We start from the raw sequence: 25,686 nt of genomic DNA on the forward strand, positions 1-25,686 counted from the left end.
CCATTGGGCATGATGAGGTTTCAGTGTAGGGTATCTGGCCTGCCCCATTTTCAGGAACATGGACTGTTTGTCTTCTTAATGAGGTTGTTAATGAAGCTAAATGGGTTAACCTTAGAGCTCAAGGCTTAGGTCTAGTTTTAGAATGTTTTTTTTTTCTGTTGCCTTTTCAGTTTGCCCAACTTATTCAATCCTGTAAACTAAATGCAAAAATAATAATTCATGCCTAGAAAGAGCCACCTAAATCAGTGAGGACATTTTCCAATTTGCATGAAGACAGCATAGTCTTCAGCAGGATGTTGCTAACTAAAGGAAAGCAATTTAAACATTTGCTCCTCATCACAGGTTTAATGAGAATGCTCTCCACTTTGGGTTTTGTTTTTATCCCCAACTAAAATGTAAAACTTCAGGGTGAAGCATAGTCTTACTACAAGAGGCTGTTTGCCTAGAGGTGGTAAAATGAAAGGCAGTATCTTTATGAGTGAATATTAAAGATATATTTGTTATGAAATCCACTCAGTAAGGTAGGCATTTTATATTGTAGCATAGCTATAGGAATATTTATATGTTTTTGATTTATTTTAAAAGATACAAAACCAGATAGTTTTAACAACCAAATATAATAAATATATGGGAATTTCAAAGAAACCATTCAATAATAATAGCTGACATTTATCTTAAGGTTTACAGAGCACTTTTGGTTGTACAAGTCTTTATACTTATATTGCTCCCATCTTGCTGTGTGCTACTCCACACAGAAGCTTTGGTACACAATAGGAAATAGGAGGGAGTGGCAAAAGAATGATTCTGTAGATTGAAAGTCTTCAAGCCGAAATGTATTTTAGAGTGGCATGGAGGCATCAGTCTTCTTGCTAGAACCAGATAATGAATCTGTTCATTTGTTATAGTAATTGGGGTGGGACTTTTTTTTACTGTTTTCTCTTTTGGAATGCTGAGGTAATCGAGTCTTGGCTTTCAAATGTAATAGCAAGCAAAGTGAACTTTTTGTTGTCTTTGCTTTGGAGTGCTTCTCAGCACTAAGGAATCTTTGATTGAATCAGGAGTCATCACTGACCTGCTTATGTCAAGGGAAGGCCTAGTATGCATGGGTTTCAGTTGCATGGTTGTGATGCCCTTTGACCCTGAGATTTGTATTATAAGATCAGACATTAGCATTTTGCCTTTGTGGGCACACTCACTGAAAGAGTGTTGGTGATGAGACTCTGGGTAGCCATTGAAGCATCCCCCCAGCTTTGAAAAACTTAGTTGTTAGTGCTTCTCTGGAACTATGTATTGTGTTTTGGTTTCTTTATATTGTCTCTTTAATTTCTGTTTGTATTTGCTCTGAAGTTCAGGGTGCTGGCTTTTCCCCCTGAACCAAGTGAATGATATATGTATGTTTGATTAAAGTGAGATTGTAAACCACTTAAAGTTGCTTTCCTTAGAAAAGCAGATAAAAGAACGGGTGCTAGCAGCCCTCCTGTGTGTTGGTATTATTGGCTTTACATCTCCACAGCAGCTGCAAGCAGCATTGTTGTTACATCATTCTGCTCCAAAAGTATTAAAGTGATTCCAGTGAGAATTGATAAAAGGTATCTTACTAGAATAAATCAAAAGAGGTGAAAAGTGCCTGATGTGGGTGTTTAATTTTCCACCAGATCTTGAGTCTACATCCCTATCCTAAAGAAAAAGTTGAGGCCTGAGTTCAGAGTTCCTGAATTCTCAGTTACTGAGTAGAACCATTGGGTGCATTCATGAGTTGAATATTGGTAAATTGATAAACATTTATTAAGCACCTATTATGTGCTAGGCACTGTTCTATGTGCTAAAGATAGAAAAAAGGGCAAAAGATAGCCCCTGCCCTCAAAAAGCTCACAATCTATTTAGGAGAGATAAGACATAAAAGGAAGAGGAAAAGTGGGGAGAGCAGGGGAAGAGTGAGTGTGCTTAGGCATGATTAGTCCAGAGGAGTGTGATACAGCCATGTGGTAAATGATGAGACGGCTACCCTGGATGCTTCCCCAATTCCTTAAATGGAGGATCTGGATAGAGCTCTCCACTATCCACCCTCTCCATTCAGAAGGAGGAAGAGTCCTCAGAGGCAAGGGGTACTGAGGAAATGTGAGTTTCAGAGTTGATGTGATTGTGCAAGATGATGGAATTCTAGGAAAGAATGATTAAAGTCCAGAAGAGTAAAGCCATATTGGAAATAGATGGCTGCCCTTAGTAAATGGAGGATCAGGAGAAACTATAAGGTAACTCCACTTCTTTTATTGCTTGCAGGAGTAACAGGAGTGGGACTCAATAAACAGAGTAGTATATTTTCTAAAACTCCTTTGTCCTGTGTTTTCTGGAAGAAAAAAAATGCCTAGGTCTGGGAGAAGCCAAGGACTTGAAGCCATGAGAGATTACTTTATTCATATTATTTTATTGTCCTTATTTATTCTATGCCAAAAGCAAAATAAGTCAAATACATATAAGCATCCAAGTGTGCCTGTCTGTTCTTGTGGGGAGTCAGCTCCATTATGGTCATTTGACTGGGGCTTAGTAAAATATAGCAAGTTCAAAGAGAAGGAGACAGGGCTTCAAGTACAATGGAGTTATGGAGCTGATTCAGACTAGGTAAATCCAAAATAATGTATAATCCATAATATGGCAAGTTTACATGGCCACAAAAAGAGAGATGGATCTGAGAAAGGTTGCATACTCTCTGAGAATCAGTGAGGTTGATATTTCCTGGAACTTCTGGACACTTCTCTTTAATGGGGTACAGCACAAAACTTCCAGGGTAAGCAAAGGACTGGCATATATGCTGATCCTTTTTCCTAAATAAGTTGGTGGCTAGCATCGACCTGATAATAAAATCTCTTAGATGATGAGTGATTGAAGAATCTACATTTCCCATGAGATTCCAGGTTTCAAGAATGGGTGCATGAAAAAAGATGAAAATCATGGAAGCAAGGACTTCTAGTGTCATCCATCCCTAAATTACCTTGTACTTAACCTGTATTTTGTACTACATTTGTGCTACTCTCATATTGTACTGTTTTTATATGTGGATATGTGTGTATAGTAATATTGCTTTACCCAAAACAATATAAACTCCTTCAAAAGGAGGAGTCTTTATATCTTTTTACATTTTTATATCTCTAGTACCTAACACAGTACCTGTAGTAGTAGGTACTTAATGAATTCTTTTAGACTGGTTGATTAATAGATTGTTTCAATTAATCTTTTTTTCCTGGTTAATCATCACCTTCATGCTCCTTTGCTCTGGTCAAGCCCAAAGGTTCTCTATGAGACCCTCTACCCTCCTCTTTCTATACTCTTTCTCCTGACTCCATTACCAATTCCTTTGGAATTTACCATCATCTTTATTCAGAAGACTCACAAATCTACACATCTAGCTCCAGTATCTCTTATAAACACCAGTAACTGGTAATGTGGGGTGAGTTGAGAATGAGGAGTCATGATGACATTGATTTTGTGGACCTGGGTGACTGAAAGGATAGTGGTGCCCTTGATAGTAATAGCAAAGTTCAGAAAGGAGGAATGTTTGGGAGGAAATATTAGTTCTGTTTTGAACATGTTGAATTTGAAGTGCCTTATGAAGCATATAATTTAAAATGTCAAAAAAGGATAGTTGGTGATATAGGATAAGAAAAAAGGAAAGAGATTAGAGGTGAAATATCATGTTTAATGGGCATGATATTATTAATAACAGGCAAAGGAAGGGCAGAGCCAAGATGGCAGACTAAAAGCAGGGATTCACTTGAGCTCTCCCCCAAACCCCTACAAATACCTATAAATAAAGACTAAACAAATTCTGGAGCAGCAGAACCCACAAAATTACAGAGTGAAACAAATTCCCAACCCAAGACAACCTGGAAGGTCAACAGGGAGGGTTGGTTGCACTAGGCAGGAAGAAGAGCACAGTAAAGTTGGCACAGACCAGTCCCTGGCAAAATAGGAGTGGGCTTCAGGGCACTGAATCACTGGCAGCTGTGGCAGTTTCCAGATTTATCAACCCACAAATGCCAAAGACAACTTAGAAGTTCAGTAGGAAAGGTCTGTCTGACCAGGATGAGAGAGGAGCATGGTCTGACCCCAGCTCCAGGGCAGAGAGAGGAGTTCAGTCAGGCCACAGGCCTGGGATGGTGGAGGCGGCAGCAGCAGCATAAGCAGTTGCTTCCACATATCTCAGCCTATAGACGGTGGGGAGATTGAGTGGCTAAGAGGGGGATTGCAGGGATCTCTTTGCTGGCACTGAAGCAGGATTCTCTTGCTTTGCTCCTGCTTGGATATGGTTCTCAGTCCTGCCTGGAGGTCCTGGAGTGAGGAGGAGTGCTGGCTTGGTGGGGCTTGAGGCAGCAGTGAAGAGGGAATCCTCTTCACAGTTCCAAGACAGGAAAGAGTGCTTGTGGTCACTCACAAACCAGGGAACAGGCCAGAAAAGGAGTAAACACCTGTCCTTTGATCATACCACCTTGGAAGAACTGAAAATTTACTGGCCCCTGGAAGTATCTCTATAAGCAAAACTCCTGGAGTTTGGAACAGTACAGCCTCCACAGTGGAAGCAGAATCATACCTTAACAAGGAGATAAAAAGTCAAGAAATTGACTGAGAAAATTAGCAAACAGTGTAAAAAAAAACCCTCAGATTATAGAATCTTACTTTGGTGAAAAGAAGATCAAAACATACAAACAGAAGAAGACAACAAAGTCAAAGCTCCTAGATCCAAAGCCTCCAAGAAAAATATGAATTGGTTGCAGGCCATGGGAGAGCTCAAAAAGGATTTTGAAAATCAAGTAAGAGAAGTAGAGGAAAAATTGAGAAGAGAAATGAGAGTGATGCAAGAAAATCATGAAAAATGACTCAATGGCTTGCTAAAGGAGACCCAAAAAATACTGAAGAAAATAACACCTTAAAAATAGACTAATCCAAATAGAAAAAGAGGTAAAAAAAAAAAGCCAATGAGGAGAAGAATGCCTTAAAAAGCAGAATTGGCCAAATGGAAAAGAAACTCCAAAAGCTCACTGAAGAAAATAATTCCTTGCAAATTAGAATGGAGCAAATAAAGCTATTGACTCTATGAGAAATCAAGAAATTATGAAACAGAAACAAAAGAATGAAAAAATAGAAGACAATGTGAAATATCTCATGGGAAAAATGACTGACCTAGAAAATAGATCCAGGAGAGAGAATTTTTAAAATATTCGACTACCTGAAAGCCGTGATCAAAAAAAGAGCCTAGATATCATCTTTCAAGAAATTGTCGAGGAAAACTGCCCTGATATTGTAGATCCAGAGGGTAAAATAGAAATTGAAGGAATTCCCCAATCACCTCCTGAAAGAAATCCCAAAAGGAAAACTCCTAGGAATATTGTAACCAAATTGCAGAGTTTCCAGGTCAAGGAGAAAATATTGTAAGCAGCCAGAAAGAAACAGTTCAAGTATTGTGGAAACACAATCAGGATAATACAAGATTTAACAGCTTCTACATTATGGGATCAGAGGGCTTAGAACATGATATTCTGGAGGTCAGAGGAGCTAGGATTATAACCAAGAATCACCTACCCAGCAAAACTGAGAGAACATTCAGGAGAAAAAATTGATATTCAATGAAATAGAGGACTTTCAAGCATTCTTGATGAAAAGACCAGAGCTGAATAGAAAATTTGACCTTCAAATACAAGACTCAAGAGAAGCCTGAAAGGGTAAACAGGAAAGAGAAATCATAAGAAATTTATTAAAGTTGAACTGTATACATTCTTACATGGAAGGATGATATTTGTAATTCATGAGACCTTTCTCACTACTAGGGTAGTTTTACATACACACACACACATATACACGTATATGTGTGTGTGTATATATATACATACATACATACATACACATACATAGGGTGGGCACAGGGTGAGTTGAATATGAAGGGATGATATCTAAAAAATAAAATTAAGGGGTAAGAGAGGAGGGGTCTAGGAGAAGGAGAAAGGAAGAGGTAGAATGGGGTAAATTATCTCACATAAAAGAGGCAAGGAAAACCTTTTACATTGGAGGAGATGAGAGGGGAAAAAGTGAACCTTACTCTCATTGGATTTGACTTAAGGAGGGAATAAAATACACACTGAATTGTGTATGGAAATCTATCTTATCCTAAAGGAAAGTGGGGGGGGGGAAGGAATAAGAGGGGGTATGATGGAAGGGAGGGCATATTAAGGGAGGTGGTAGTCAGAAGCAAACACTTTTTAGGAGGAGTCTCCACATCAGTGTGCCACCAAGAGTGAGAGCCCTGAGCAAATAGTTCTATCTTCTCTTCTTATGCCATTTCAAATGTCATCAACCGTCATCTGAATGACCAGAACTTAGGCTGCTGTGAATGGCTCTGGAGTTAGCACTTCCCCTTAGGACCCTGGAAGCTTCACATGCACATACCCTTAGCACCTAGTAATTAGGGGTTTGGGGCAAACTTAGGAGCAAAAATCTAACCAGGCCTCCCTTAGTTAGCCCCACCTTGGGCACCACCTTAGTTACCAATCCACACCCACATAGGTTTAGCACCTAATAGGGGTTAGGGCCTGGGGCTCAGCACCTAGTAAGACTCAATGAAATACACTGAATTAATCAAAGGAAACAAAAGCCAAACTCTTCAAGGATCCCCAATATAACAACATGACTATTGTGGAAGGGATTGGCATAACTACACACGTACAACCTCTAACAAATTGCTTGTGTTCTCGATGAAGGTGAGTGGGGAGGAAAGAAGGGAGAGAATTTGGAGCTCAAAATTTTAAAAACAAATGTTGAAAATTGTTTTTCATTGTATCTGGGATATTAGATATACAGGTAATGGGGTAATAGCCCCATTATCTATCTTGCCCTACAGGAAAATAGAAGGGAAATAAAGAGAAGGGAGGGCAGACTGGAGGAAGGGGTAGTTATGCTGTCTTGGGGTGGGGTATGGGAGAGATGGGGAGAAAATTTGAAACTCAAAATCTTGTAGAAGTGAATGTTGATAACTAAAATAAATAAATAAATTTTTAAAAATAACAAGCAAAGGAGAGTGAGGAGTGGTCAGACAAATAGGAAGAAAACCAAAAGTAAGAGCACAGTCTTGAAAATTCAAAGAGAAAGTGTATGCAAGAAGTGAATCCAAGAGGATCCACAAAAAGAAGATGATCAACAGTGGCATATGTTACAGATAAGTCAAAACATTTGAGGATTGAGTAAAATCCATTAGATTTACCAATTAAGAATCTACTAAATGGAGGCTTAGGAGGAAAATTTATGCTTAACTCTCCTAATGCATCTCTTCCACAACTTAGAAAGCACACCAGATTGAATCTTGATTAGAGAAAGTTAAGAAAAATTGATGGTGAGACATTTTTCCAGCCCAGGGTAGCTTAGGACGACAGAAAAAGAGGTCTGTGGACACTAGCATGGGGACTAGTCAGAACTGCAGCACTGCGACAGTGCCAGGACCAGGAGAATTTAAGAGCCAAAGGATGCAAAGGTAAGCAAAATGGAACACCAAGGCCAGAAGCACAGGAGATAAAAAGTGATCCAAAGGGTCCCCTGAACTGGTACTTGGAGTAGGAACAGGTGACATTTGGCAGCTCTATCACCATTTACCCAGTGCTGGGTCACAGATTCAGGAGAGAGAGGAGCAGCCACAATTGTATGCAGTGCCCTGGAAGAGTACCGAGCACAAAACAAATTCCAGAACCTTAGCCATACTGTACTGAGCACAGAAGCAAAGAAACAAACCCGGTTGCAAAGAGCTACTGAGATATAAGGAAAACTCAAGAAACAAACACAAAAAATAGTGACTTGAAAACATCTACAAAGAAAAATGCAGATTGAACACTAGCCCAATAAAAATTCCTAGAAGAGTTAAAGCAATAAATGAGGAAAAAGAGCAAAAAAATTAAAAACCTAATAAAAAAGGGAAAAATAGAAAAAGAAATGAGAAATATCAAAGAAAGTTATGAAAAGAAAATTTAAAATTTGGCAAAATATATACAAAACTTTACTGAAAAAATAGCTCCCTAAAAATTAGAATTAGCCAAATAGAAATTAATGACTTCATGAGACATCCAAAAAATTTTTTTATGCAGTCAAAAGACTGAAATACAGAATAAAATGTAAAATATATGATAGGAAAATAATTCACTTAGGAAATAGATTGAGGAGAAATAATTTAAAGTCATTCACCTACCTGAAAGTCATGAACTAGGAACAAACAAAAAGCCCAGATATCACATTTCAAGAAATTATAAAAGTAAACTGCCCAGATAAAACTACAGGACAAAGTAAAAATTCAAAGTATCCACCAGTTGCCTTCCGAAAAAATAAAATAAAGCTCCCAGGATGGTTATAGTAAAAATCCAGAATTCTCAGATCAAGGAGAAGATGCTACAAGCCACCAAAATAAAAATAATTCAAGTACTTGGAACCAGTCAGGATTTCACAAGCTTTAACAGCTACCACTATAAAAGAATGCAGGACTTATATTATGATAATCCAAAAGGAAAAATGATATGGGCTAATAACCGATATAACACTACAGGGGTGAAGTAAATCCATTTTGATATCCTTTTCTGTTTTATGTATGAGTTAATTCTACTTATATTCACAGAAAGGGGTATGCCTATGCTCAACTGTGCATGATACCTTCATGAAAATTGATCATATTTTCTGGCATGAAAAAATCCCATAAATAAATGCAGAAAAAACAGAATTTTTTAAAAAATATTTTTCTAATCATAATGTGATAAAAATTACATTCAATAAAGGGTCTTTGAAGCATAGGTTAAAATGATTGGAAATTAAATAACTTAAACAATGGGTAGGTCAAAGAACAAATCATAAGAAGAATCAACGATTTCATTAAAGATAATGACAACATTGAAACGTCATATCCAAAAAACCATTGGTGGGACCAGTTGGTGGTGACAGAATCAGAAACAATTTTGGAAGTGCTTAAGCCAGAGATAGTAAGGAGACTTGGCAACTGGTCGGAAAGAGACTACAGGGGACCCCTCTTCTAGCACTGGTTGCAGAACCAAACACTGTTTGGAAATTCTATTGCTTATACCCACCTCTAGATCACAGTTCAAGGGAAGAGAGGAGGATTTTCAGTGAAGAGGGAGCAGGAGTCCTGAAGAGCAACTACTTTTTCACATACCCACTCTTGGATTCAAGAACTGAGTTTTGAGATTTTCTCCGTTTCCATGCAATTGCAGGTGACTGGAAGCAAAGGAGAGAAATGGTAGAAATAATTCAGGGTTGGGGTTTGGTGAGGTGTGCTTAAAAACGGGACAAGGGGAAAGAGATTTGAGGAAGGATAAAGTATAGAACTAAGTTGGTTTACCAAAGGTGTGAGATAGTGAAGAAAAGAGAGTGAAGTGGTAATGACCAGGGTGGGGGTGGAGAGTAGAACTGAGGAGTGGAAGTTAATGGAGGTTAAGGTCTTGATAAAGAATTAGGATAGGCTTGCAAAAGATGAAATAAGACTATGATCAAATAAAAGAATCCAAGAGTTTGTAATTTTTAGATCTTAAACATAAGCAATAAGGCTAAAGAAAAGATCACAACATCACAGGTACTCATACGTTAAAGCAATGCATAAATAATAAAACATATCACAAACCATACATAAACTTCAGTGTCACTTCACTAATGCCCTCAGTATCTTTGGTGAAGAATTAATAAACACTTACAGAAACTAGACAGGGAAGAATACAAGGGAGGGAAACCAATGTGCTAAGGGTAACTCACAACACTGAATTGTGGGTTTTGATGTCATTGTTCCATTCAGGAACATCTGCATTGTAGAAAGCCAAATGTCTGCTAACTGCATGTCTGCTGGGCCTAGCTGCTTTCCCTCTCCAGATGAGCAAATGCTCTTCTCCAACCAACAGCATTTACAAGCCCATTCAATTTACAATCACCCTTAAAAGAATGTTGAGAAAGTGTTACCCCTTAATTTATGATAGCAGTTCTTTTTAAGGCAGAGAACTGAAAAGTTCCTCATGTTTGCTATCTCTGAGTAATACACATCAAAACCAGACTGCTATTCACTTACCAAGCTGCTGTGTAATAAAACTACATAGGAAAGTAAACTCCTAACAAAATATCTCAAGTTGGCTCACTGAGCAAATGAGCCTCACCAGCTCTTCACTCTCTGGGGCTTTGAGATGTCCAGTAAAATCTCAACATCTCTTCCTGTGGGGCAGCTGAAGAAGAAGAAGAAGAAGAAGAAGAAGAAGAAGAAGAAGAAGAAGAAGAAGAAGAAGAAGAAGAAGAAGAAGAAGAAGAAGAAGAAGAAGAAGAAGAAGAAGAAGAAGAAGAAATAAGATACAAAAAGACAGAAGAAGAAGAAAAAGAAGACATTTTCCATTTCTGTTCCTCCTCCACCCTCCATCCCACCTCCCACCCTCCCACCCTCCCACAACCCCCAGAACATCAGGCATATCTCAAAATGGACCAGCTGTACAGTGAGTTTGACACTTTCTCCTCCAATCAGGAAACATGTAACTGAATCCTTCTGCCAGCTCACTTGTCTGGCTGCCAGTTTCTTCAAGTGCAAATTTGATGGAGATGAGATGCTTATGTTTGCTTGCTGTTTCTTCAACCTTCAGTTGCCAAATTCTTTAGTTTCAGTATGACCATACTGTCTCCTATGCTTTTCAGTGTATTAAATCAGAGCCTTGCGGCATTGCAGTGACTTGACTTTCACCAAAAATACAATAAAATAAATTTTTTAAAAGTAACGCCTAGTTAAATTTTCCCTTTGAAATCAATAGACTTTCCAAAACTAACTCTGTCTCTCAATAGTTATTTCTCTCTTTTTTTAGTGTTATTGTTTCAATTCTAAAATGTTATATGCAAATGTAATGTAATGATAGAGCAAAATGCCCTGCAGCTTTTAAGTCCATTTCATTCTGTGTCCTTGAAAATATCATCTGAGTCATATTTTTCCAGTTTTTAGTAAATAAGTTCTTTCTTTGCCCCCTTTAAACTATCAAACTGTTCACATACAAATGAGATACTACCACTCTCCGTCTTTCACAAGATGATTTTAGTTTTTTTTTTATTTACGCCACAGTTCATGTCCTATCCAAAAGTGCGCAAATCCCATATGAAAACTGCTTTTATACATTTTATACTTTTCACATTTACATATACATTACACATTTTAACCTTTTTCATTAAACCAAAGTTATTTTACTATTTCTTTTTTTAAGATTCATTTATTTTCTGTTTTCAACATTCATTTCCACAAGTGTTTGAGTTACAGATTTACTCCCCATCTCTATCCTCCCCCTGTATCTGGTTGCCCCTTTCCCCAGTCTGCCCTCTCTTCTTTCACCCCACTCCCCCCATCCCCTTCCCCATTACTTTCTTTTAAGGCTGCGTAGATTTCTATACCACATTGCCTGGATATTGTATTTCCCAGTTGCATGTAAAAACAATTTTTTTTAACATTTATTTTTAGAATTTTGAGTCCCAAATTCTCTTCCTTCTTTCCTCCCCATCCACCCTTCTTGAGAAAGCAAGCAATTCAATATAGGTTATACATGTATCATTATGCAAAACACTTCCATAATAGTCATGTTGTGAAAGATTATATTTCTCTCCATCTTAATCCATCCCCCATTTATTCAATTTTCTCCTTTGACCCTGTCCCTTTTCAAAAGTGTTTGCTTTTTATTACCCCTCCCCCTAATCTGCCCTCCCTTCTATCATTCTCCTCCTTATCCCCTTCCCCCCTACTTTCTTGTTGGGTAAGATACCCAATTGAGCCTCTATGTTATTCCATCCTTAAGCCAAATCTGATGAGAGTAAGGTTCACTCATTCCCTTTCACCTACCTCCCTTCCCTTCCAATAATGGAATAGCTTTTTCTTGCCTCTTTTATGTGAAATAATTTACTCCATTGTATCTCTTCCTTTCTCCTTCTCCCAATATATTCCTCTCTCACCCCTTAATTTTATTTTTTAGATACTATCCCTTCATATTCAACTCACCCTGTGCCCTCTGTCTATATATGTATGTATATATACACATGTATATAAACATAATATATAATATACACATATTATATATATATATATGTATATATATACACATGTATGTGTATATTCCCTTCAACTACCCTAATATTGAGAAAGGTCTCATCAGTTATAATTATCATCTTTCCATGCAGGAACATAAACAATTCAACTTTAGTAAATCCCTTATGATTTCTCTTTCCTGTGGCTTCTCTTGAGTCTTGTATTTGAAAGTGAAATTTTCTGTTCAGCTCTGGTGTTTTCATCAAGAATGCTTGAAAGTCCTCTATTCCATTGAAAATCCATTTTTTGCCCTGAAGTATTATACTCTGTTTTGATGGGTAGGTGATTTTTGGTTTTAATCCTAGCTCCTTTGACTTCCAGAATATCATATTCTAATCCTTTCGATCCCCTAATGTAGAAGCTGCTAGATCTTGTGTTATCCTGGTTGTGTTTCCACAATGCTTGAATTGTTTCTTTCTGGCTGCTTGCAATATTTTCTCCTTGACCTGGGAATGCTGGCATTTGGCTACAATATTCCTAGGAGTTTTCCTTTTGGGATCTTTTTCAAGAGGTGATTGGTGAATTCTTTCACTTTCTCTTTTACCCTCTGGATCTAGAATATCAGGGCAGTTTTCCTTGATAATTTCATGAAAGATGATGTCTAGGCTTTTTTTGTCATGGCTTTCAGGTAGTCCAACAATTTTGAAATTATGTCACCTGGATCTATTTTTTCCTGGTCAGTGGTTTTTTGCATGAGATATTTCACATTATCTTCCATTTTTTTTATTCTTTTGTTTCTGTTTTAAAATTTCTTGATTTCTCATAGAGTCATTAGCTTCCATTTGCTCCATTCTAACTTTTAAGGAATTATTTTCTTCAGTGGTCTTTTGGACCTCCTTTTCCATTTCGCCAATTCTGCTTTTTAAGGCATTTTTCCTCATTGGCTTTTTGTACCTTTTTTCCATTTGAGTTAGTCTATTTTCTAAGGTATTGTTTTCTTCAGTATTTTGGGGGGCCTCCTTTAGCAAGCTGTTGACTCATTTTCCATGATTTTCTTGCATCACTCTCATTTCTCTTCCCAATTTTTCCTCTACTTATCCTACTTGATTTTTAAAATCCTTTTTGAACTCTTCCATGGCCTGAGACCAATTCATATTTTTCTTGGAGGCTTTTGATGTAGGATCTTTGACTTTGTTGTCTTCTTCTGGCTGTATGTTTTGATCTTCTTTGTCACCAAAGTAAGATTCTATATTCTGAGTTTTTTTATACTGTCTGCTCATTTTCCCAGCCAATTACTTGACTTGTGAGCTCTTTCTCAAGGTGTGACTACTTCCAGAGTTGAGAGTGATCTGTCCCAAGCTTCAGGGGTTTTGCACAGCTGTTTTCAGAGCTATTTCTAGGCACCTGTAAATTTTCATTTCTTCAGAAGTGGTATGATCCATTGAGAGGTGTTTCCTACTGTCTTTACCTGTACTCTCATCTGTGAGTGATCTCAAGCCCTCTTTTCTTCCTTGTAACTGCCAGGAGAATTCCCTGTCCACAGCCACCACAAGCTCTGCCACACCAATGTTCCTTCTCACCCCAGCATCACCACCCAGGACTGTGACCCAGATTCAAGCAGAGCAAAGAAAGAGAATCCTGCCTCAGTGCCAGCAAAGAGATCTCTGCACTCCTGCTCTGATCAGTCTCTTGCTTCCCTACACCATCTGTGGTCCTGGAAGTAGCTGCTGCTGCTGTTGCCACCACCACCGCTGCAGCCACCTCCACCTCCCCATGGCTGGGGCTAAAATGCACCCTTCTCTCACCCAGGTCCAACAGAGTTTTTCCATTGACCTGCTACATTGTCTTTGAGGTTTTACAGTTTAGAAGTCTGGAAACTACCACAACTCAGTGATTCAGTGCCCTGAGGTTTGCTCTACCTAGTCTGCTCTGGACTACTCTGTGCTGGTGCAACCTAAGCTGGGCTGCATTCCACTCCCAGCATTGTGTGATAAACCTTCCTCAGCCACTATCCAGGCTATGTTGGACTGGAGACTTGTTTTGCTCCATCATTTCCTGAGTTCTGTAGCTCTAGAATTTATTTAGAGTTATTTTCTACAGGTGTTTGAAAGGATTTGGGGGAGAGATCAAGCAAGTGCCTGCTTTCACTCCACCATTTTGGCTCTGCCTCCCCACCCCCCCATCCCTGGAAGACTATTTTACTATTTCTTTCAGCCATTAAAATGTTCCTCTATGACAAAAGCAGTATATTACATTTTTTTACCAGCTGATTTAAATGGTTCTTTTTTTTCCCTCCTCAGCTAAATTGTTCCATTTGAAAAGGGTAGTACCATAAAGCTATGGTCCCTTATGATATTATGAGACCTAAAACTGGAAAGAGACCTCAGAGGCTAACTAGTCTAAATCCTTCATCTTCTAAGTGAAGAAAATGAGACCCATGGAAGTGAAATGACTTGTCACAAAGGTAATAAGTGTCAGATCAGCATTTTGAATACAGATCTTCTAAATCAAGAATCAGGGTTCTTCACCCTGTATGACACACGCTGCCTCCTCTAAAGAAATGCATCTAGTATATAAGTGGCCTGAAATATATAACAGTATGTAACATTTATGTAGTCCTTTAAAGCTTGCTTTACACATATTTTCTCATTTGATCATCACAAGACTGTGAGGTAATTTCTATTATTATTCCCATTTTGTAGATGAGAATACTTGGTTTGAGAGAGGTTAAGTAACTTACCTAGGGTCACACAGCTAATAAATGAGGCATAATAAATGAACTCAAGTGTTTGTGATTCCAAATCCAGCACTCTCCGATGTCATCATCTAGCTGTATGCTTACTATGTGTCAGGCTGTGCATGCTAAGTGCTTTGAAGACACATACAGGCAGAAAGGTAGTCTGTGCTCTCAGAGAGCCTACATCCTTATAGGGAAGGACAACACATTAAAGAAAACTAGAAAGCAGGTTGGGGATAGGAATGAATGTAACTTCTTATGGGGGCATGATAGAGGAAATCCAAAAGGAATGTCATGAGAGAAATGTATGAACAAAAAAAACAATATTACCTGATACATTGTGAAAATGAATCAAAAGAGATATATAGTTCAAATGCTCTTTGGTATCCTTTCAGTGTCAGAGAAAAGAAGGGAAGTCCCGCATCACATTGGGAAGAATCCCTTGTATTAGCAATTTTGATTTGAAGATCTTTTCCACCCATTAATAAGCCATGTAACCTGCTTACATCACAGGAAGCCTAAGTTACATGGTGGGAGGAGCTTCCTGACAGGAAAAGGAAGTTATGTCACAGAAAATACTGAGAGACAGAGAGAGACAGACAGAGAGAGAGAGAGAGAGAGAGAGAGAGAGAGAGAGAGAGAGAGAATATGGCTGCTGGTGGCTGCTAGTGGCCGCCCTCATGATTGTTAGAGCTGAACAGGTTGACTTTGCTGTACTGTGAGTTTGTTTTGGGGAGGACCCCGGCATGGGGTCAGAGTGGTTTGGGATGTTGAGGATCCATGTTGCGGTTTTCTGTATTGAATGTTTTGGGTTCCTTGCTGTTATGATGAAGTGGGCTGACTGGCTGTGGGAGCTGAACATTTGGTTATGGGATATGGTTCTCTGGTATCTGAATAAAAGTTACACTTCTTCTACCTTCTATGTGGAGAGTCGCATATACTTTGCGATACAGAACTTTGACAATTTTGACAAATTTGACAATTATCATCTACGTTGTTATTATTGCCTTACTGTTTCATCCCCATGGTGAACTCATATATGAGCAAACATGGATGACTTGCAATCTACATCACTGAATACATCACCAAGTTTCTGAGATCATAAATCCATCTGAGTAGGTGAATTAACCTTTTTCATTCCTTGTCTAATCCCAAAATCTGAAAAGGCTTTACTGGATAATACACATATAAAAGTTGAGGAATATGTCTAAACTGGATGTAGGTATTGAATAACTTTGTTCCCTGGGCTTAGTTTTTGTGCTTGGTTGGTTGGTTGGTTGGTTGTCCTTCATTTTTAAAGAGGACCAAAATGACATCTCTATGCCAGAGTCAAGTTTCAATGTGTTCTACTGTGGCTGATCAAACCATTATAAGCTTGGAATACTCCAGCACAGGTCAGGTATAAATGATCAATTTAAATATTTTGGGTGGATTCTCTAAATTTGTTCATCCTGCATTTCCTTTGAGGAATTCTGCTTTGCTCATAGAGCACAGCACCTTCTCTGATGTGTGCAAGCCATGCTGAGTGTTCCTGTGCCAGTGTCTCCCATGTCACACAATCAATTCCAAAGTTCTTAAGAGAGACCTTAAAAGTGTCTTTGTATCACTTCTGACCACCACGTCAGCACTTGCCCTGTGTGAGGCATTTCTATAGCAGATGCAAAACAAACAACATGCACACACAATTCCACGAATTTCCTGGGGCATAGATTCTCTGAAATGAGTCTGAGGATATTGAATCTCCAATTAGGAATTAAACAGTTCACTTTCTCACTGTAAGCTAGAGAGTGGTCTCTGATAGAAGTGAGTAACTAGAAAATACAATTAAAAGAAAGCTAGGAATGGCTGGGGGATGGGGGTGGGGTGGAAGAGGTGAAGGTGGATGGGAAAAGAATAAGCATTTATATAATGCTCCTTGTGTTCCAGGTACTATGTTAAGCACTTTTTATATTTTTTTTTCCTTTTCATCCTAACCAGCAACCCTTTGAGGTAGGCACAGATTCCAAAACACTGAGACAGGGCACCTGGAACAAGATCTCTCCTTCTGCAGAGGAAAACGCATTCTAGGTAAGGCTTTGAAAAAGACAGGTCACTTTTTTATGGGAAAAAGGTCAGGAAAGCTTTTTTTTTAGAATAAATTTCCTCCCCATAAAAATGAATGAGTTTTTACTTTTTGAAACAGCTATATTTCAAGGTCAAGCTTTGGGACTGTAAACTCAAAGGAGAATGGCAGAGCCCATTTGATTTCTTAAGAGGAAGCTAGTAACCTACCTAAGGAATCTAACTTAACCTAGCTACTCAGGAGGAGTTCTTCCACCTCATGCCTAATGAACAACACTTGGCTTCAACTAGCAGTAACCATGGGACCATTGAGAAAGTTAACGCTAAATAATAGCTATCTTTGCAAGACCAGTAGCAAAAATGCCTGGTAGAGACTATGGGTTGTAGCAGAGGATGTACTCCACACGAGACTAGTGAGGAGCAATAGGGTGGCAACACCAAAATGATATCAACAGCCCTGTGAGTCACTCTGTCCATGCATGTGCCCTGGCCACATGTATTTCTTATAAATACACCCTTCTTCCAACATATCCTAACCACATGTATTTTCTACATGTTTCTGTTTTGTCTGAGGAACATACAAGGTAAATGACTTGTCCAGGGTCAAAGAGCAAATGTCAGAGACAGAATTTGAGCCATCTTCCCTTCCTCAAGGCCAGCACTCTCACTACTTACCATGCATTTATAAGTAAGTTTAATATACAGTGAATTCAATTCAGTGTTCTTCTATTTTCTTAACTGAGTGTCTTGGAAAAATTACCTAATCACTAGTCATAGGTGATTATACAATTACTATTCCCTTGGTTTGCCTCTTTGTGATTAGAGGCTAAAGTGCTTGGTTATCAGAACTGATACTTTCCTGAAATTGTAGTCTACGAGTCTGTTAGACTAGTCACAACACAGGCTAGTACAGCAATTGTTTTGTTTTATTTTGTTTGTTTAGTATTTTGTTTTAAAATTTAGAGAGTTAGAATTCAAGGTTTATTTTAAAAAAAGAAAACTCCAAATACGCACACACATAAACACACATACACACACACGCACACACGCACACACACACACACATACACACACACACACACACATACTCACCCTGCCCATTTAGTGAGCTAGGCATGCTATTGGTTCCCAAATCTAATGTTGAAACAAAGTGGTAAATGCATTCTGCCTCTCTACCCCAAGGGAGGGGAAAAATGGCAGCAATTTAAAACAAAGGGAGAAGCTGATAAATAACCTTATAAGTAGCCTCACCTTTCTTTCCAGTGCAATTTGTTTTCCTCTAGATTTAAAAAGAAACCTCTGGAAAAAAGCATTTTCAATCATTCCCATTTTAAAGATTAAAATTTTCAATTTTTAAGCATTACCCATTAAATATCTCTTTGACAAGAAGTAAGCTGTAGATGAATTTGTCTTTGTTCTTGACTTTTCAAGGAAAGAAAAGTAAGATTTGTTATTTCTTTCTCTCAATTGGAATTTTAAATTTTAGTACTTAAAATATTGTTTACCATCAAATTAGAAACGTTCATTGAATCAGTACCTAATCTATGCCAGAGCTCCAAATACCTCATCCAACTTGGTTATAAGTCACACTAAATCAAGGATGCTTAGGGAAATAAGAATTTGTTGCTATTGTTTGGCTTGGTTTTAATTCAATGTACAAGTAGATGTTAAAGTGGTATCTCTAAAAGGAAGAATCAGTCTCTGACAGAAGATACTGTTTCTGAGCTTGAGGAAACACAGTTATATTAAAAATACTTGCAAAAATTAATAACTGTATCAAAACCAACCCTAAATCAGGGTGGGTTGGGGAGTTCAAAGAGTTAAAATAGGAATGGAGAAAAAAGTATATAAAATAAAAATTAATGCTCTCAAGGGTTTGTTTGTTTAATGAGCAAAAGCTGAAAATATTTAAAAGCTTGAAACCAGCCCCTTAAAAATGAATTATCATTATCATCATCATCAGAGATAAACAATTAAGAAGAAAGTAAACATGAGAACTTTCTCTGCTAATGCAGATAGCCACCTTCTCAACTTAGGGTCTATGAAACTTATCTGGGACACTAAGAGGTTAAGTGAGTTGCCAAAGGTCACACCACCAGTATATGGAAGGGTCAATTCTGACTCTGAGGTCAACTCTTTATGTGTGAAACTATGCATTTTGTTTGCTTAAACAAAGAAAAAATAAAAACAAACAAAAACAATAAAACAAACCAAAAAATGGAAAAGTTCATACTATTCAAGAAACTTATTGGGGCCTACTGACCTCAATACAGATCTGGAAATCATACATAATAAAATCTTTAATAGGCATTTTAAACTTTGCTATTTTCTTTCTGTGACCTTGACAATTTCCAAGACCTTTCAGAGTCTGTTAAGTTACCTTCAAAACAGGGACAAGTCAGCCAACTCCCAATTATCAGTGAGAGTGGTGAACAAGAATAGAATGGATAAATTAACTTCTCAGATGATTTTAAAGTCTCATTTTAGTCAAGAGCTTCAAAAACTGTTTCCTCGACCAAACTTTTCCCCCGTAACAAGTAACATTGACAGGTTTTAGTTCCATTTCCCTGGTGGAAATGCTAATGAGTAGTGTCAATGACATGACTAAAAAGCAGCCAGTTGAAGAGAGAAAGTGAAGCTTTAAAATCAACCATGAGAAATCCCAAGTTGCTCTTAATGCCTATTTGCTAATTTTTTGATATAAAGGAATCCCATACCTACACTTTATAATACTGAAGCCTAAACTCTTAAAAACAAACAACTGGTTGGGGGAGGGGGAAGTTGGGAAGATGGAGAATTGATGTAGCTCACAGACTGTCAATTTTATCTTTATTCCTGCCCAGTAACCTCCTCTCTGCCTCTCACTGGCCCTCAAATAATTCCCAGATTAAAAATAATGATAATAACTTTAAAACTGGATTTGAATGAGTCATATTTTATTGTTTTTTTTCTTCTCTTCTCTCTAAATTAAAATTTTGTTAGCTTAGGGGTGTTATTGGTCCCATACAATAATCATTTATAGTCTAAATCTAATTAATATTTAGAATTAAAAAAACAAAGTTTTTTTTTAACTTTTCCAATCTTTCTAAAAACAATTTTAAAACCTGCAAAATTGTGTGTGTGTGTGTGTGTGTGTGTGTGTGTGTGTGTGTGTGTTTGTATTCCTTAAACAGTAAGAAAACCAGCTAAAAGAGGAAATGGAAATATCCTTCTTGAATATCTTTAGAAATTAAATTTTATTCAGTTTTAAAAATCTGATTAAATGCCTACTATGGCTTAACATTTGTAAGACAACAAGGGTGTGTACCAATCAGACCATAGCTGTAGCCCCTCAAGAGTGTGAAACTTTGAATAAATAGGCTCAATGTACCCACTAAAGATATGGGACTTCGAATCCTCAGTTTTACTCATATGCACAAATTTTTATTCATTTGTAGAAAAAGGCCAGGAAAATAATTGAGTAACTACAAGAGAGAAGCAATTTAGATATTACCCCTATACATTTTCTCCATGGATAAACAGGAGAGACTTAGAGTTTAAAAAAAAACTGAAGAACCTTAAATCCCAGAACTATTTTATTAATTATTCAGCAAATGGCTATAGCCTGGTTATGGTTTGCATTCTATAGATGAGCATTTGGGAAATGCACAAGACAGGAAAATGTACTGATAGTAACCATAAGTTAAGGTAAAGTTTCTCTTTCTAAGAGGAATTGACTATTTATCAGAAAGGAGAAAATCTGGGTACCCCGTAAACAGCAAAATATCACAAGAAATTGGAAGGACTTAGGAACCTGATCCTATAGCTTCAAAGTAAAGAGTTGTCTTGGTCTTCTGTGTTTCCTAAGCTGTGCTTGTGTATTCATGTACTGTCTGTACATTTGAGGGAGAGTATACCTCAGATATGGAGGGGGAATTATTTTGGAGCTGTTTTTATTAGAATGCCATCTTGGTAATTGCCTTAGCTTTGAGTTAATTATGAGCTGTAGTTTTCATTGTGAAAACCTACTGAGAACCTTGAACTTGGGATAGACATCTTCTGGGAAACCCAAGCAATGAGTGTAAGTTGGTGGACATTGGGCAGGAAGAAGGAGGGGGAGGTAGGCTACAGAGAGAGAGCAAAAGAAGAAACAAACAAAGGGGAAGGGGGGGGGAGGAAGGAAGGAAGGAGGAAGGAGGGAGGGAAGGAAGGAAGGAAGGAGGGAGGGAAGGAGGGAGGGAAGGAAGAAGGGAAGGAAGGCAAGAAGGAAAGAAGGAGGGAAGGAAGGAGGGAAGGAAGGAAGGAGGGAGGGAAGGAGAGAGGGAAGGAAGGCGGGAAGGAAGGAAGGAGGGAACGAAGGAAGGAGGGAACGAAGGAAGGAGGGAATGAAGGAAGGAGGGAAGGAAAGATGGATTTATTGTCAGTGTTCTATCACTATTATTCTCTACTGCACATCTCTTTCTTGCCTTTGTTGTATTTCATCTTCTTTATTATCCCTTTCCTCTTCCTCTACTCCTTTTCCTTCTCCCTTCATCCTTGAAACTCACTCTAGCCCTGGGCTTCACACATTAGAAGTGTCACCATCTCTGAAGTGCTTCTTTTTGATTGACAGGTTCTTCCCAGAAACTTCCATTTTAAGAAGGATACTCAGCATACTTTCATTCTTCTCCAGGATGCACTCCTGACCCTCTTAGACTTCCTCTATAATGCGCTATTATTCTATCTTCATCATCTCCTCAATTTCTTATCTTCTCCCATTAAAATGTGAACTCCTTGAGGACAGGGATTGCTTTTCTTTCTGCTTACAGTTGTATTACTAATCCTTAGTACAATGCCTGGCACTTATTAATTATTTAATAAATGCTTGCTGGCTGACTCTATATAAGCTTTAAGCCTGCCAATAGGACACATATATGTGTATATGCATATATATATGTATATATATATATCCTCAGCTATTGCTTCCCTTTACTGTCAAAACTATTGTTTTGAGTTTTTGAGTTAGCGTTATATACTACATTTTAAGGTTGAGGAAACAAAGGTGAAGTGACTTCCCCATGATCACAAATGACACAGACTTGTGGCATTTATTTCTGGAAATTACAAGCAGCAATATCCCTGTGGTAACTGATAAAATGGTAGTTGAGAAAGTGAATAAAAATGAAGGAATTAGAGGAAGAATGATAGTTTATTGCTCATAGGATGAAGAAAGTGAGAGTATAGGCGAAAGAATAAGGAGTAGAAGACTGATAAGGTAATGTTTAAGGAAAAGTTATATTAAGATGATCTGCATTCAGTGTTTAATCTAATTGATTTCCCAGACATTAAGCAGACACCCCCATTTTACCACTAAAGCTGTGATATGAAATGGAAAAATGCTTCAGTCACAATGCAAGTTAATTCCTAGGTGCAATTTCTGGCTTTAGAAGGCCCTCAACAAAGAAGCCAGCCAGAGCTAGGAAGAGGGATCTGTTGGGTATTGTCAAAAAGAAAGGCCCTCTATGACCTGTGCCTGGGAAACTTCTTTGTTGGACCTTTGTACCACGACTATATCATGCAACAAACCAAAATGCTGACCGGTCCCTCTAGGTCCCATTCTGTTCCCAGGGTCAGCACAGCTGATAAAGATAGGGAAAAGGCCTAAGACAAGAGTGGGCTACTGAGCAGTAAAAAGATGTCTAAATCAAGAAACCATGAAGTTTTGGAAAAGGAAAGCATCAAAAGAAATAAAGAATGGAAATATAGTAAATTGTTTCCCTTCAGTGAGTACATAATAGTGGTTTTCTCTAAGTAATATAACCATATTTGCCCACTGTGGCGAAATCACTTTAAGTTTCTGTTTATAAACCCTAATAAGTATCTCTCCCCCCAATTTTGAGAAGAAAAAATAAAGAAAAATATAATCCCTTCATGATTTTTACCTCCTGCTTCTTTTTTCTTTTTAAACCTGCTTTGAAGTAACATAACCATGCTCCCTCATAGACTTTAAGAACTTAGGCTTAGCAGCTGATTCTTTCATTAAGAGATATTTTTTCTTACAAAAATTAAAGTGTTTTCTCTGGTATTAGAGAAGAAACGGATTAAGTTAAAATTGCAATAGAAAAATAAAAACAAAACTGCTTGCAACTCAGATGTCTCTTTCCCTCCTACTCTTTCTAAACCATTTCTTTCCCCTACATCTCTCCCCTATTAATACCAAGTTTGGATATCTCTTCACAATTCAAGTATGCCTTAGCCTCTGCTAAAAGACATAATAGTCATAAAGGAAAGCATAGGCAACAAACCCTTATTAAGTACTCACTATGTGACAGCATCTTGACAAGTATTGGAGATACAAACATAAGCAAAAAATGAAAAACACTGCTACCCTCAAGGAACTTACATTTTAATGGGAGAACACATAACAGGGAGCTGACAGGGGACAGAGGTGGGAAGATATACCCAAATTGGAGTATGGTGTTGAAGTCCAGAATGCAAAATAAGTAAACATGGGAGGGGAATAAAAATTGACCTGACAGGCATTTCTCTCCCCATAAATAGAGCTCCCAGGAAGAATTCACCAAAGGAAGAGGAGGTAGAAGTATATAAAAAGGCTAAAAAATTGGATGATTGTTCCAGGGTGAGGAGATCTTAGGTGTCGAGAGAAGTTCCAGATGGAGACTACAGCTGAGACAAGTCCAGAAAGTCACTGAATCCATACCAGCTACATAGTTCATTTTTCTCCGGATTTTAAGTACTTAAAATCAAATCTTGAAAGCAAGAAAGTCCTCAGTACAAATGGCACATTTCAATCATGTTTGCCCCTGATTTTTCTGTCTTTACATATCTCACTACAACACTAGTAGAGGCACATCGGCATTCTAATACACTAAGTTTGTCTTGGCATAAGAGTCTGAAAATTGACGGCAGACCAGAATCTTGATATTCATAGAATCCTTCATCTCTATACCTTACTGCTCAAGTTTCATAATTTGAGGGGGAGGGGAGATAAAAAAGTAGAGGACCTGCAACAATAACTACACTTAGATTAAAAAGAAAATCAATCACATGGCAGTAGGGAAATATGTCTTTGGATTCATGTCTAAGTACTGACTTCATAAAAATGTATGCAAGAGTCCTGGCTATATTTTCATAATGTCCCCCCCCCAATTTTTCTAACATCTAACCATCATCAAACAAAATTAAAGAATGGCAAGGGCATGGACAGAAGTGGATTGAGAAGACTCAGCTCAAGGAACTAATGGTAAGAATGGTTAAGGGGGTGGGTAGCAGACTGCAATAAAAATTAATGTGTATATGTTAGGGAACACAGAATAAATCTATGATTAAGCATAGTGCCCCTCTAGGTTTGTTGTTTGGTCATTTTTCAGGCATGTCTGATTCTTCATGACCCCATTTAGGGTTTTCTTGGCAAAGATATTGAGTGGTTTACCATTTCCCTCTCCACTTCATTTTACAGATGATGAACTGAGATAAACAAGGTTAAGTGACATGGCCAGCATCACACACTTAATAAGTGTCTGAGGCTGGATTTGAGCTCAGGGATATGAGGCTTCCTGACTCTAGAGACCCTGCACTCTACTGTGCCACTTACCCCTCTAGTCAACCCTATCCACATCACATGTTGGGCCCCCGATGGATGACTGCCCCTCTTCTAGGGTCTTGTGTAGGTTCAGACTCTTAGAAGTCATAATTTTTACCACCCTCACTCCATCCCCACCCCCAACTTGTATGTTTTATTATAATCAGGCGAAGGACACAATTAGCTCAGGGAAAAGTAATTACATGTGATCAAAGTACATGCAAGGATGGGCCACTCGTGGAAAAATGCCACAGGAAAATTGATGTCCTTGCACTGTGATGTACTTTTGCAAAGAACCAGAGTCTATACTACAACCTACTTGCTCTAGTCCCTGGAATCTAAACTCTTCTAGCTGAGTAGCTAGACTTTACACTTAGCCTCCTACTCTATAGTATACAACCATGTGTGTCAGCTGTAAGAAAACATTGACAATGTGGGGTGGAGTCACTAGGAGAAAGGAGAGAGAAATCTCCCTTTCCCAATGAACTCTCCAAAAAGTATAGTGGAAAAGGAGTTCAAGAAGAAATCAAGTCCTAGGAACAAATAACTGGCTTAAAAGAGGAATTTTTAAAATATTTTTAAAGTGCTAAAGATATAAATGAAGAAAAAACATAAGCCTGATTACCGTGGCATCAAAAGTAAATGGATTGAAAAAACCAGAAGGCAGAGCCAAGATGGCAGAATAGCAACTCAGCCAACCTTTCCCAACATTCTCGTACAAATAACTTTAAACTAATGCATCAAAATGAAATCTGGAGTGGTAGAACTAACAAAAGGGTTTTTTTCCAGCCTAAGACAACTTAAGAAGTCAGCAGAAGAGGTCTATGACACCAGAGTAGGGGAAAGCCTGGAACACACAGCACTGGTGGCAGTACCAGTGGTGAGCCTTGGAGGTGGTGAAAGCAGCATCAATAACTTTGCAGCAGCAGCTTCAGGAGCTGTCAGCCCAGAGATTCTAAGGGGATTGGACAACTTATCTCCTATTTTATATTGGCCACCAGGAAGTAGTAGTGGTAGTAGTAGTAGTAGTAGTAATAGAACTAACCCTATTACTACTATTACTACTTTGTTCAGTAATGTCCAACTCTTCATGATCCCATGGACCATAGCACACCAGGCCCTTCTGTCCTCCACTATTTCTCAAAGTCTGTCCAAGTTCATATTTGTTGCTTCTATGACACTATCTATTCATCTCATCTTCTGCTGTCCCCTTTTCCTTTTGTCTTCAGTCTTTCTCAAAATCAAGCTCTTTTCCAAAGAGTTCTGTCT

The sequence above is a fragment of the Trichosurus vulpecula genome, chromosome 4 (assembly GCF_011100635.1).
Source record: "Trichosurus vulpecula isolate mTriVul1 chromosome 4, mTriVul1.pri, whole genome shotgun sequence".
NCBI classification, from domain to species: Eukaryota; Metazoa; Chordata; class Mammalia; order Diprotodontia; family Phalangeridae; genus Trichosurus; species Trichosurus vulpecula.